This window comes from Excalfactoria chinensis, chromosome 3, assembly GCF_039878825.1.
Source record: "Excalfactoria chinensis isolate bCotChi1 chromosome 3, bCotChi1.hap2, whole genome shotgun sequence".
NCBI lineage: Eukaryota > Metazoa > Chordata > Aves > Galliformes > Phasianidae > Excalfactoria > Excalfactoria chinensis.
In genome coordinates this window covers 78,776,942-78,788,807 of record NC_092827.1, presented here as the reverse complement: position 1 = coordinate 78,788,807, position 11,866 = coordinate 78,776,942, and the positions used below count along the sequence as shown (strand labels likewise).

Genomic DNA, 11,866 nt, shown 5'->3' with positions numbered 1-11,866 from the left:
GGTCACCAAAGAGTATCTAAACTTTTTTACACTGATATCTTTCTGTCACTGTGAAAAGTGAGCCATCAAGCATTTACAGCACTGTACAACCTTGGTAGTATGTCAGTAACTGTGCGCAACTCCTGATACTGATATATAGGGCTGGGGCAGCAGAGCATTTGCTGTCACACCTGACTTGGTAACACAGCTGGTGTTGCAGTAGCATAGCCCAGACTACAGTGCTAGTTTGAAATAACCAGGGAGATGTGAGTACCTGAGTCAGCCTAGCTCAGAGCAAGGCAATTATCACTTCATATTGTGTAGCACAACCACAGCCATACATCTGAGATAAAGAAGTCATGAATTGGAACCACCTGAGTTTTCCTTTTCAAACAAAGGGAAGGAGTTTCCCTTCATATAAAGGGAAGAATTAAGCATGAAAGCTTAGTCATGCATGCAGGTGACCTTGCTTTTCCTTTCTCCCTTTTCTTTTCTTTTGTTATTTATGAAGGGTATTAGCTCTTTGCTTAACAGGGAAGTGACACAGAAGAAAAACAGTATTGCTTGAATCTGAGAAGAGCTGCAAAAGAACATTACAGAGGTAGGTTTTTCCCCAGTCTTGAAGAGATTTCTTGTTTCATCCTATTGTCTCCCACTTTTTTTCTCACTGAACTCACCTCTCTTTCCACCTGTCTCCCATCTAGACAAGGCACAAATCTTTCTTGTCACCTCCTATTACCTTACAATTCAAGGAAATTAAGAAGATGACGTTCCCAAGTTGATATGCTTCTGAAGCTTTTAATAAGACTTCAATCTCAGAGTTATTATTTGAGAAGTACATTTGTATAGTAGAGCCTGGGGTTGGTCTCTGTTAGCGATGTGTACCAGATTGCACATCTAGAAAAATTAATACAAGAAGTTCTTTAAGATTTAAGTGCAGGAGAGGAAAGGTAGGATGAAGTTGCCTGAGAAAGAGCTGATAGGTAGCTTAGGGGAAAGCTCTACCAGCAGAGAGCTAGAGAGGAGGTCTTGGTAGACAGATATACAGTTGCACATCCACCAGAGACAGAGATGTCTGTGAGACTGAGTTTGTAACTTAACAAAGGGCTGAAGCCACAATGTTAAGAAAAAATATCTAAACTGTGGGTAGTTAAGAGAAATTTGCTCCCAAAATCGTCACTCATGCTTCAGAAGATCTGCAGTTCAGGAACTGGGTTACAACAGATCATAGCAACCCGGATTAGAGCCAGTTTGAGGTTTCCTCCTCTGGAATATCTCCATCTTGCTCTGATTTAAACAATCCAAAACCTGTAGCAGATAACCTGCCTCTTTTCTCTCAGCCTGTCAGTGTTAGCAGCAGTCCCACCACTATGTCTTCACATAACATCCAGAAGCAAGGGCAGAAACGATACCCGGATGCCTTTTTCACTTTTCCTCTCACTGAAAATTTACTCTCTTTCTGTTCTCTGATTAATTAGTACGGAATTTTGTCTGATGACTCTTTCCTGTTTCTACACTTAAATCCCAGGGCTACTGAGCTGTGACAATTTAAATGAGTGAGATTTCTGAAAACGGATGAGTGCAATTTTAAACATCTCATTGAAACACATAACCAAATCCTCCTTAAAACTGCCTGCAGGATGGCAGCTTTGCTCTTTGTGGATGGATTGGCATTTCTCTCACTGTAAGAAATCAGATTAACTTAATAACACGATGCCTCTGTTCCTCGTTATGGACTATCTCTAATGGAGACCACTAATAGCCCTCAAGCTGCAGAGGCCTATGCTTTTGCAGGTGAACACAATCCTCTCATCTTCTAAGCACAAGCTGGCCTATGCTTTCCAGAGTTTCAATCAGTGCCTCAAGGTTTGTGGCAGATGAAATGTTCAGCTCTGAATCTCCCTGTTTCATACTTCTTATCTTGGGACAGGTTCAATTTCTGCCTGTACCTCATTTGCACTCAGGTGTAATCACAGGCTTTCCATACTCTGAGAGTGTGGGAAGGATCTAGCGATTACAAAAATAAGACCTATGTAACATCTTGGGGAACACTAAAGATGAGACCAAGAAAATGCTGAAGAGTGAGGAGGAGTGACTGACAGTTGAGTTGGAAAGTGTTTCTCTGTGTTCAACAACTACCTGGGATTGTGTGGCAGTAGTAAAAACACGTTTTTTTTCCCCCATGAAGTTTCTTCAGCAAATATTGCATGATCATTTCTCTCTCCTTTTTTTTTTTTTTTTTTTTTTTTTTTTTTTTTTTTTTTTTCCTTATTGGTGGAACTCAACATTGAATACATCTTGGAGATTCAATCTACTAGAACATCTTGCTAGGAAGAACTTTCTGTCTTGATCACAAGCACTTCTTTGAGGTTACAGAGAGATTCAAGAACGTTATTCTGGGATCAATTTCTGTTTTGTCACCAGTAAGTCATCTTCCTTTTCTTTTGCTTTCCACTTCTTACAGGATTGACTTGATAAGTACTGGCAGACAGAGTTTACTTTCCCACCTTTGGGTAGAGACCATGGCCATGGGGTCTTAATGGCTCTGGTCTCCAGAGCAGGATAAATGAGACATAGGCTCTGGCAGACTTTGCATATTATGGTTGCTTGTGTCATAGCCATGTTCATCTTGCAGCTGCATACTGTAACTGCTTTGCTGTGGTGCTGGCAAGCATTGCACTGTGCTTTCAGGAATGTGTCTGGTGGCTGTACAATGATTTTTGATGGCTTAAAGTCTGGGGAATAAAACTACATGACTGTTAGATGAGCAAATACAATAAATGATAATGTGCTGTTACTCATATTTCTTTTTCACTTCAAATACTAGAACTATGACCCACAGGTCCAAGGGAAAAAGACTCAGAATTTTTATTTCTGCTACTCCTGTGCTATCTCTGGAGACCAGCAGTCTGTAATTGAGGCATTATTCACTTCAGTAATATGTACTGTTGAACCTACCTCTGTTAGTACTCAGCACCTGAGCCGCACAAGTAGAGCTGCATAGTCAGCAGCAGAGGGAACTCTAATAACAGCCTACAAAGGATACATAAACTCTGCATCAATAGCTTCACTTTATGTCTGCACTGGAGAATGAGCAGGAAAACAATATACTGATGTAATTTTCAGAAGCATCCAGCATCTATGTGTAAACTAAAAACTAGAAAAATTGTATATATTCTTTAGAAACAATTGCAATTCTATGTGGGTCAGATGATACATTCAGTTTGTATCTTTGAGCTCTGACTCAATTTAATCCGTTCAGATTTATTTCATAGATAAAGGTAATGCTCACGCATCACTTTGCATTACTAAATGCTGTAGAAATACAAACCAGTGTTTAGTTAATGCATACTAATAATTAATTAGATGAACCACATCTAGGATTTGGGTTTGGGTTTTTCCTGCTCCTGAACTACCTGCAGACAACATATATTTTTTTCTTAGTTTGTTTACTGATGAATAATTTCTTTAAATATTCTTTATTCTGCATCTTTTCTCTGATCAGCTTGCCAGAAATATGCAAAATTTCAACTATATGCATATTTTAATTGGAGATGTGTAGTGTGTTGTTATTCCATGCTCTTCTGTCATGCATGCACATTTCTCTGTTTGCTCCAGTGATCTTATCTCTGAAGTTGCTTGTGAACAACAGGTGGGAAAGAAAATGAGGTGAATTCACTTAGTCATCTTTTCTATTTATATTACAGAACGCTTTAGGACTCCAACATAATTCACGATTCACAAAGCTAGATATTATACTTACACACAGTAGGAGGCAATCCCTACCAAAACACTGCATGAAGTAACTAAATGATTTAGAATGGTATCACTAAATAGCGAGGATAATTTTATTTCTATTTCAAAGCTGGGAAGGTGCGATCCATGAGTTGTGCCCACACCAAGCCTGTCTCTGTGTGAAGGCATTAGATGATACATGAGGTTGTGGCTGTTACTCTCACATTGCTGGTCAGCAGGAAGCTCACAGCAGAACTGTCCTTTTCCTCTCCCTGGATTTCTCTCTCTGATGATGTGTGGGCAGTGCAGACAACTGGGAAATTTGGTCCTGAGGGCAAACGTGTATTCTGAGTAATGCAGACATGCTGGAGGGAGGAGGCTCTGGTACCACAAGACATCTGGTTGCTGAAGGAGTGAAGTTGAGCATGAGGAGAAAAGGGTGGTGGTAGTGGGTGTTGAAAGTATTGCATTAGTTTGTATTTGTTTCTCACTATCCAAATCTATTCAAATTATTCATAAATTAAATTGATTATCTCCAGATCAATTCTGTTCTTCACACAGTTTATTTGTAACTGACATCCCTATCTTGATCTTGATTCACTATTTTTTCACTTTGCCCTGTTGAGGAGGGAGAGAGGAGCTGAGAGTTGTCTTGCTGCTAGCCAAGATCAGTACCCCCAGAGTTGGTTCAAAAACCATCTAAATTTTCCACGATGAGAGACTTCAGGGAGATGATTTCTCACTGGGAAGCAGCAGCTTATATCTTTCACTCCCAGCTCTGTCATAGATATTCTTTCTTCCTATCCCTCAGATTTTGTGTTCCACAGCTAAGAAGTAGTTCCAGAATCATCTTCTATCTCAGCGGGTTTAAATCTACTGAGAAATGCCTTGGTGTGAAGGGAAGTGGCAGAGGGGTGGAACAGTGCAGAGGTCCAGGCTGGTTGATCAACCCAAATTTCACTCTTCTGTAGACTGCTGAAATTGGCCCACTTCCCATACACTGAAAAAAAGATTCAGTGGGCCAGGAGGTGAAAGGAGGCAAGAATACAGTATATGTGTTAGGAAAATTATGTAGGAATGACCCAGCCCTACCAAGGACTAGTTCATATGAGCTAGTCACAAATCCTTCTATATACAATACAGAAGTCATACTTGGAAGATGGACTTAAACCCTCCCAAGAAAGCCATTAGCTGGGAAAAGTCAGTCTTACTGATACTTCCTTTTCTGGGGTTGGGAATCTTTTATTTATACACGCCTAAAGGAGCAGCTTAAACAGAAAGGCTGCAGAGATCTCAGATACATCTTTGGTCTGTGTTTGGTTGTTGCCCTAGAGCTATGGAGAAGTGGCACTGCGTCTGTTCACAGAGACTCCCCATGCTGGGTGAGTGTTCACTGCAGAGCTTCCCCACCATTATCTGGAAGAAAATGAATTGCTTTTCCTTTTCCAAAATCTGTTCTGGTAAACAGTTTTTTGCAGTGCTTTTTGGAATGCAGGTGCTTTGGCCAGGCACACAGAAGACAGTCAAGCTTCTGGATTCTGGTGGAACGTAAGCCTTGTCAGGACATTGTCTTCTTTGGCCAAGATCAGAAACAGAACTTAGAGTGAGAAGATTTAAATATTGAAAACTGAGAAACCTCTCAATATGAAGTAGCAGATGAGTGGCAGTTTTGAGCATTGCAAAATCTTCCTATGTCCCACTTTAAGTGCTTATGTTCCTTTTTAGATCTGAGCAGAATTAATTTACCCAAGGTCACATAAGGAAAAGAAAACTGATTCTACATATCCCTAGCAGTAGCCCAGTTGTTTACACATAAGGTTACTCTTGGACCATCTGTGGAATGTTTTTGATGCTATTGCTGCAGCTTCTTTTCTAAGTAAGGAGAAGCAAAGAGTTAGAAAGTGCTGAAGCCAGCAACAATAGCAAGCACAGAGAGAAGTACTACAGTTTTTGGTAGTGAAAGGAAGAAGATACGATCTGCAAAATGAAGTTGGGTGTTCTGTCAGGAAGTACTGTTAGGAAGCCAGAAATGTTGGTCTATTTTTCTGAACTCAACCTATGAAACTCCTGAACAACTGATAAATATCAATTAGGGTTGTGCTGGGAGGAAAAGTGTAAATTGGAAGCTAAGAAATACCCCTACTTTGATTGTAGTAGGATTCAAAGAAGTGGCTTCTTAGGAGCTTGAGAGCATCTGCTGGCACATTGCAGGTGGTTAACAAGGAAGACTTTCCTTTCTCCTAACATTGACTGACTGATTATATCTGCACAGCTCAGACTGAGATGTTTTGAGACATTCCTTCACAGGCGGAGCTCAAATATGTGCTTCTGTTATTTGATCTGTACTCCAATATTTATGTTTGGTATTCATGAAAAGGAATAGCAGGTAGAGTCAGAATGAGCACAGGTAAATGCTGGGCCAGCCTGGCCCATGTGATCCCCTACCCCCTGCCAGCATTTTAGCTCTGTTACATGCAGTCATGAGCTAGTGTGTCCCAGTCTCAGCTCCAGTGCAGCTGCATTATGACCTGAATCACCTGCAGTGTTTCCAGTTCAAAGCCCCATTAGTCCTCTGATACCACATACCATGTTATTTAGAGATAAAGAAAGTTAGGAATGCCAGAGAATTTGTGAACAGGAAGGATTCGTGTCTTGTTAAGCATCACCCTTAAGCTAGACCTGTGTGCTGTCTGCTTCTTGTTTTCCTCTGCGATGCTGAGATCCAGCCCCTTCTGAGAACATATTATATGTGTGGTAATGCATTACGCACGTTTATGTGTGTACTAGCTTCTGGCTGGGATGGAGTTAATTTTCTTCATAGTGGTTAGTATGGTTGTATGTTTCTGTGATCAAAACAGCATTGAAACACAACAGCCAGGGCAGATGAACCCAAGCTGACCAATTGCATTTTCCAAACCACATGATGTTGTCCTCAGCAATAAAAACTGGGGAAAGGGAAGAAGAATAGTAGATGTTTGGGGTTATGGTATTTCTTTCCCCTCATTAGGCATGATGAGCCTTGCTTTCCTGGAAATATCTGAACACCACCCGGCCAGTGGGAAGCAGTGAATGAATTCCTTATTTTGCTTGACTAGAATGTGAAGCTTTTGCTTTACCTTTTAAACTATCTTTTTGCACTTTTGCCCTTCTGATCTCTCCCCCATCCAGCTTGGGGAAGAGTGGATGAGTGGCAGTGTGGGACAGTGTGCATCAGAGGCTTCAGCAAGACTCAGATGTGCTGGTTTTGATTTTCCTTCAGGGGAATTGTAATCCATGCAGCATTTGCTTGAAGCTTTCACTGTATTAGTATGCAAAACTGCCCAAGAGGAAAATGTACTATACTAAATGGTCAGTCCTGCAAGCTTTCTTCCCATCCATCTTTCTAGGAAGACTTACAACCATCCCCTCTCACTTCACTCTGTCCCTGTCACTTGGCTCCTGGGAGTCTTACAGTAGTGGTTTCATTATTCTCATAAAAGTACAGGCAAATATTATTTGTCGAGTGAGTCACTTTGGCTCATGTGCTGATTGCTATCTTATCGCAGGCTCCAGTTAGAGCCATTTTAATGATGCTCAGACAGCTAAGTTATTAAAACAAACCCAGAGGCAGCCAAGTGGAAAGGAGCTGGAGTCAGCCAAAGAGACAGGGCTGGAGCACTGCCCTTCTCCTCTCTGTCACTGTGCAGTAGGTTGCAGGGAGTCCTGGTACATGCGTGCAGTGTTAACAGAGGTAAGCCAAGTCCATCTCTGGTTCATTCCACAAGCATGAATGGTTACTCTGGAAGTACTAAATTCAGTTATTTAAGTAGAAAAGTTTGTAATCGATTCCTGTGCTCTCATGTGCATGTGTTCCTTTCTGCCCCTGAGGCTGAGGAGAACAGAGGGAGGATGTGCTCAGAGATTTAGTGAGGGCTCGTACCACTAGAATAGTAGTCATTTGTGGAAGGGGTACAAGGTGATTCTGGTTATCCATCTGTGGGCTTCACAAACAGTGCACCTCCTCCAAGAAACAGGGAAGATCTATGTTTTTTTATGTATCATAAATGGACTGAGATTTTTACTTGATGCCTAGGCTTTAGATCTAGCTAGACTAAAAGCATCCCCTGTTCTGATGGGAGACCATAGCATTCCTCTAAGATCCTGGCATTCCGCGAGACTGAGGGGAAAAAAAACACCTGGTCTACTATTTCAGCCCAGCTCCTTCCAAGATCAAGCCCTGAGCAACTGATAAAGCCCATCAGTCTCTGGTGGATATACAAAGGCTTATGCTGCATGATTCACATGGATGAGGGGAGAGGGTAGAAGTGAGATGGCTACTTCCCACTTTGTACAAGACTTTAAAAATGTAGGGGACTTAATTAAAATCAAACCTGTGGTTCTACAGGGGAAATGTCCACCTGCCCTCCTTTAACAAAAGACAGTGCTCAGCCTGTAAAATCTTCTCACTTGCACTTCAGGTTTAAGTCCCTTTGTATGTCACAGAGGAAATTCTTTTCCTAGATAATCTTCTTGCTGGCCCATAGGTAATTGAACAGCACATCCACACAGTAAACCCTTCAAAGGAATTACAAGGATTACATATCTCATATTCACCTTGTTTCACCCTCTGCAGATGTTGAATGTGAGCCATCAGTTTCTTCCTAATCCACGTAACTGAGATACGAAGAGTTTTCTGTCAGAAACCTCACCCATTTTCCTTCTTTGCCTAGCAACTGTTTCAGAAGTGAACTCCACATTTTATACAAAAGTTAGCTCAAGAAGCAGACAGGGCTATTCAAGAGAGAAATGTGAGAAATGTCTGTTGAAAAAGAAAGGAGAGGGGGAAAGTATGAAATAGGTGTAGAGGAGAGTCTTAAAGAACTGAAGAAGGAAGACTGTGGCTTGATCCATAGGCTGGTACTCACCATCCCATCTGTGGGCTAAAAGTCAGATGAACATGAACCCCTCTGCTAGGTAACAACACACCTTGAGCAAAGGACAGAATGTGGTGACATTCTGCAAGCACTTATTGGCTGTAGATGCAAAGGAGAGCAGTGAATTTAATTAGTGAAGGCATTTCACAGAGGTGAACAAAGAAGTACATTGATTAGAATAAAAAAATAAGTTCCCTGAATAGCTTAAGAAAATATCACTAAGAGATCTGTCATTAAAGTCCCCTGGTAGCTAAGAAAATATGCCATCTCCTTAGAAACTAGAGAAAAAATGGTATGGCTAGAAGTTGGAAAATCATTACCTACTTATTTTTAAGTAGATGTAGATAGTCTGGAATATCTTGAAGGCAGTATCTTCCCCATAAACTATCTGTCACAGGATATGTACACCATATTTAGAAACTAATGCAAGTGGGGTTGCGTCTCTGTGTGACAATGCTGTGAGTCTGCTCTTCTCCAGTTTGCAGTAACATAGAAAGTCTTGCTGTTTTGAGGAGTATTGAAAGACCATGGCACAGATGATGTCAGTGAAGATGGGATGTGCAGCAGGAACTAAGCATGTCACACCATGGAAAGAACATAAAAGCATGATTGGCTTTCTCTCATTTTTTTCTCTCTTTTTGTTTACAGTGTCAGTCTCTACCTCTTCTCTACTCAGTATCTGATCCAGTTTGCCTTAAAGGTAATTTCTTGAGGTCAGAGAATGATCCTTAGGAACATCTGTGATTCAAATCTGACAGTAAGACAAAAAGCTCAATACCTCATACCACGGCATATGAAATTCTTCAACATGGGTCAATAAAGCTGCATCTTAACAGAGATCTGGCCTGCAAATGGGTAAGAAAGAAGTGATATGTCACATAGCTTGAAGGTCTGAGCATTTTAAAATTGATCTACAGAAATTCCTTGCACAGTGCTGTCAAGTGGCAGAAGAAAGAGGTAATAGTCAAATCAAAAAGTGTCTTGCCTAATGCGTAAACAAATGAGAGGATAATTTTGGTTGAGCACTCTGAAGTGAGCCAGAATTATTACAAAAATGGATCTATAAACATAATGTTGCTGGAGTCAATGTTTATTTGAGTCAGTGTTTATTGTCCTTTGATGACTTTTCTATCAAATGTATTCTGTTTATAAGTAGCACTGAAGTGTTCAGTAAATACACTGGAATCTCATCCTGATTAGCAAGTTGGATTCTTTCTGGCTCCAACATCATTGCCAGTAATAGGCTCAGAGAGCAGAGCTACGTTAAACTTCTGTTGACAATTCATGTAGTATGCTGAATCCTAGCTTACTTTGGCAAGCCTAAAGGGGTCAAAAGTTCACGAATCTCCTTACTTGGTGAACAGGGCTCTGAGCCAGAAAAGGAAATATTTTGGAACAAACACAGCTGAGAGCAAGTTCTAAGTTCAGGTGGGATTCATCTTTCTCATCTTTCACTGTTTGACTCTCAGGGAACTTGGTAAAGGTAATCTTCAGGCTCACAGAGAGGGAGAAGTTAACCAAGCATAAGTCATTCCCTCTGTGTTAGACATTTCAATAAATGGATGCCAATTTGAATGCATCCATCTCTGTACTTTAACTATAGGGAAAACTTAAGAGATTACATGGGATGTATAACTCAGATCTGGGGAGAGAAATCTTTTCTAAGAGCCTGCTAGAGAGACTGCTTCAGTGATAACTTCTCCACTCAAAGGTCATGCTTCATCTAATAGTTTCATAACATTCAACCTCCACTTGTATTACACTGAGCCTTTAGTCATTTGGGAAGAATGAATCGTGCATAGCAGAACCTGAAGCTTTCTATTACATATCAGCAAAGTATTAAGTCCCAAAACACGTTTTATTGAATAGCCAAATGTCATTAATTGTATTGGTGGGAGAAGAGAGAAGGGTGAAAAGCTATGTACAGTGTTACTGCAGCTACCTTTGTTCAATGCTAACTCTACAAGACTGCATCACCTTCTGTATAACTAGCAAGATGAAAAATATACAGCCATATGCATGTCTGCTTTCATTCAGCTGTCAGTAACAAGTAAAGGACAACTCCTTTTTACCCTTCTCCTATAGCTTCCTCTCATATACTCATGGTACATGCTTTTTTTTTTCCCTTTGGGATGATGATGAAAATTCTAAAAGCTCGAGAGAAAATCATCTGAAGGGCAACACAAATCTTCACACAAAGAATAGCCTGTGTTTTGCCTGACAGTCTCTCCTTTTTCAGTATCCTGACAGATGAACATGATGCACCATAAAAGTTGTGAACTGAAAATGAAAACAATAAGACAGAATAGAAAAGTCTGAATTGAAGAAAACCCAGTGATCAATATCATAGCCTAATATTGCAGTGTTCATTGAAATAAAAACTCTTGGAGCAGAAATTATTTATTACTCCAGAGCAGCATAATTTAAATATGTGAAAATAGAACTACCTTGAAGGGAAAGACTAGAGCCAAATTATATGTCCAAATCTGTTTAAGGGAGAACATTTTTGTTCTCCAGGCTGGTTGGCCATAACTTGACAAGATTAGTGAAGGTTTGTAAGGCATCAAAAGTGATACTAACAGAGATGTTTGTCATGTACTTTCTGTATATCTTGATTTCTCTTTCTCACCTCTGGCTATCTACAGTAACTCCCTTGAAGTTTAAGAATACAACATTTCCCTGCTGAGATTATCCTCTCCCATATAGTACATACAATTGATCTTATTTTACCTCATCCCTGCTATGTCTCATTCATTACATCGGAACCTAGACTGTCTCTAACTTTTTGTTTCTTCCCTCTGAATGCAGGATTATTACTGAAGATGTCAGCAGACACAGCAAGATAAGGAAGAAGCCCAACAGATTAGAACATCCCCAAATGGGTGAACAGCGAAAAGTTCTCAGAAAAAATGCTTGTTCATTCAGAAAACTGTGCTGCATTATTGGTTTTGTCATAGACTTTGTTGGCTCTTGATCACCGAATCATTTGGTGCCTCTGTTTCCTCCTTAAACTAGGATTATTCTTAGTAATGGTGGTTATTTATAGCAGCACTGGAGTCTAAAAAGAGTAATATTTTTCTGATACCGCAACCGAAGATTTTACAGAGAGGGCTAACGCCTTCATTTCTGGTTTTCAACTGGAGCTCCCTTCTCCTTCATAAAATGATGTGAACAAAAAAGACTAGAGGGATTTGAATGGCACCAAGAGCAACTTTCTGTATAATTTTTGAGTTCTGAAA

General features: G+C 40.4%; 1 long non-coding RNA gene across 1 annotated transcript; it reads left to right on the top strand.

The window, feature by feature from the left end:
• Nucleotides 1-422: 422 nt before the first annotated feature.
• Nucleotides 423-11,588, top strand: LOC140250800 (uncharacterized). Its single transcript, XR_011903281.1, has 4 exons — nucleotides 423-580; nucleotides 2,298-2,402; nucleotides 9,276-9,327; nucleotides 11,436-11,588. It is a non-coding gene; the product is annotated as an uncharacterized lncRNA (long non-coding RNA).
• The last annotated feature ends 278 nt before the right edge of the window (nucleotides 11,589-11,866 follow it).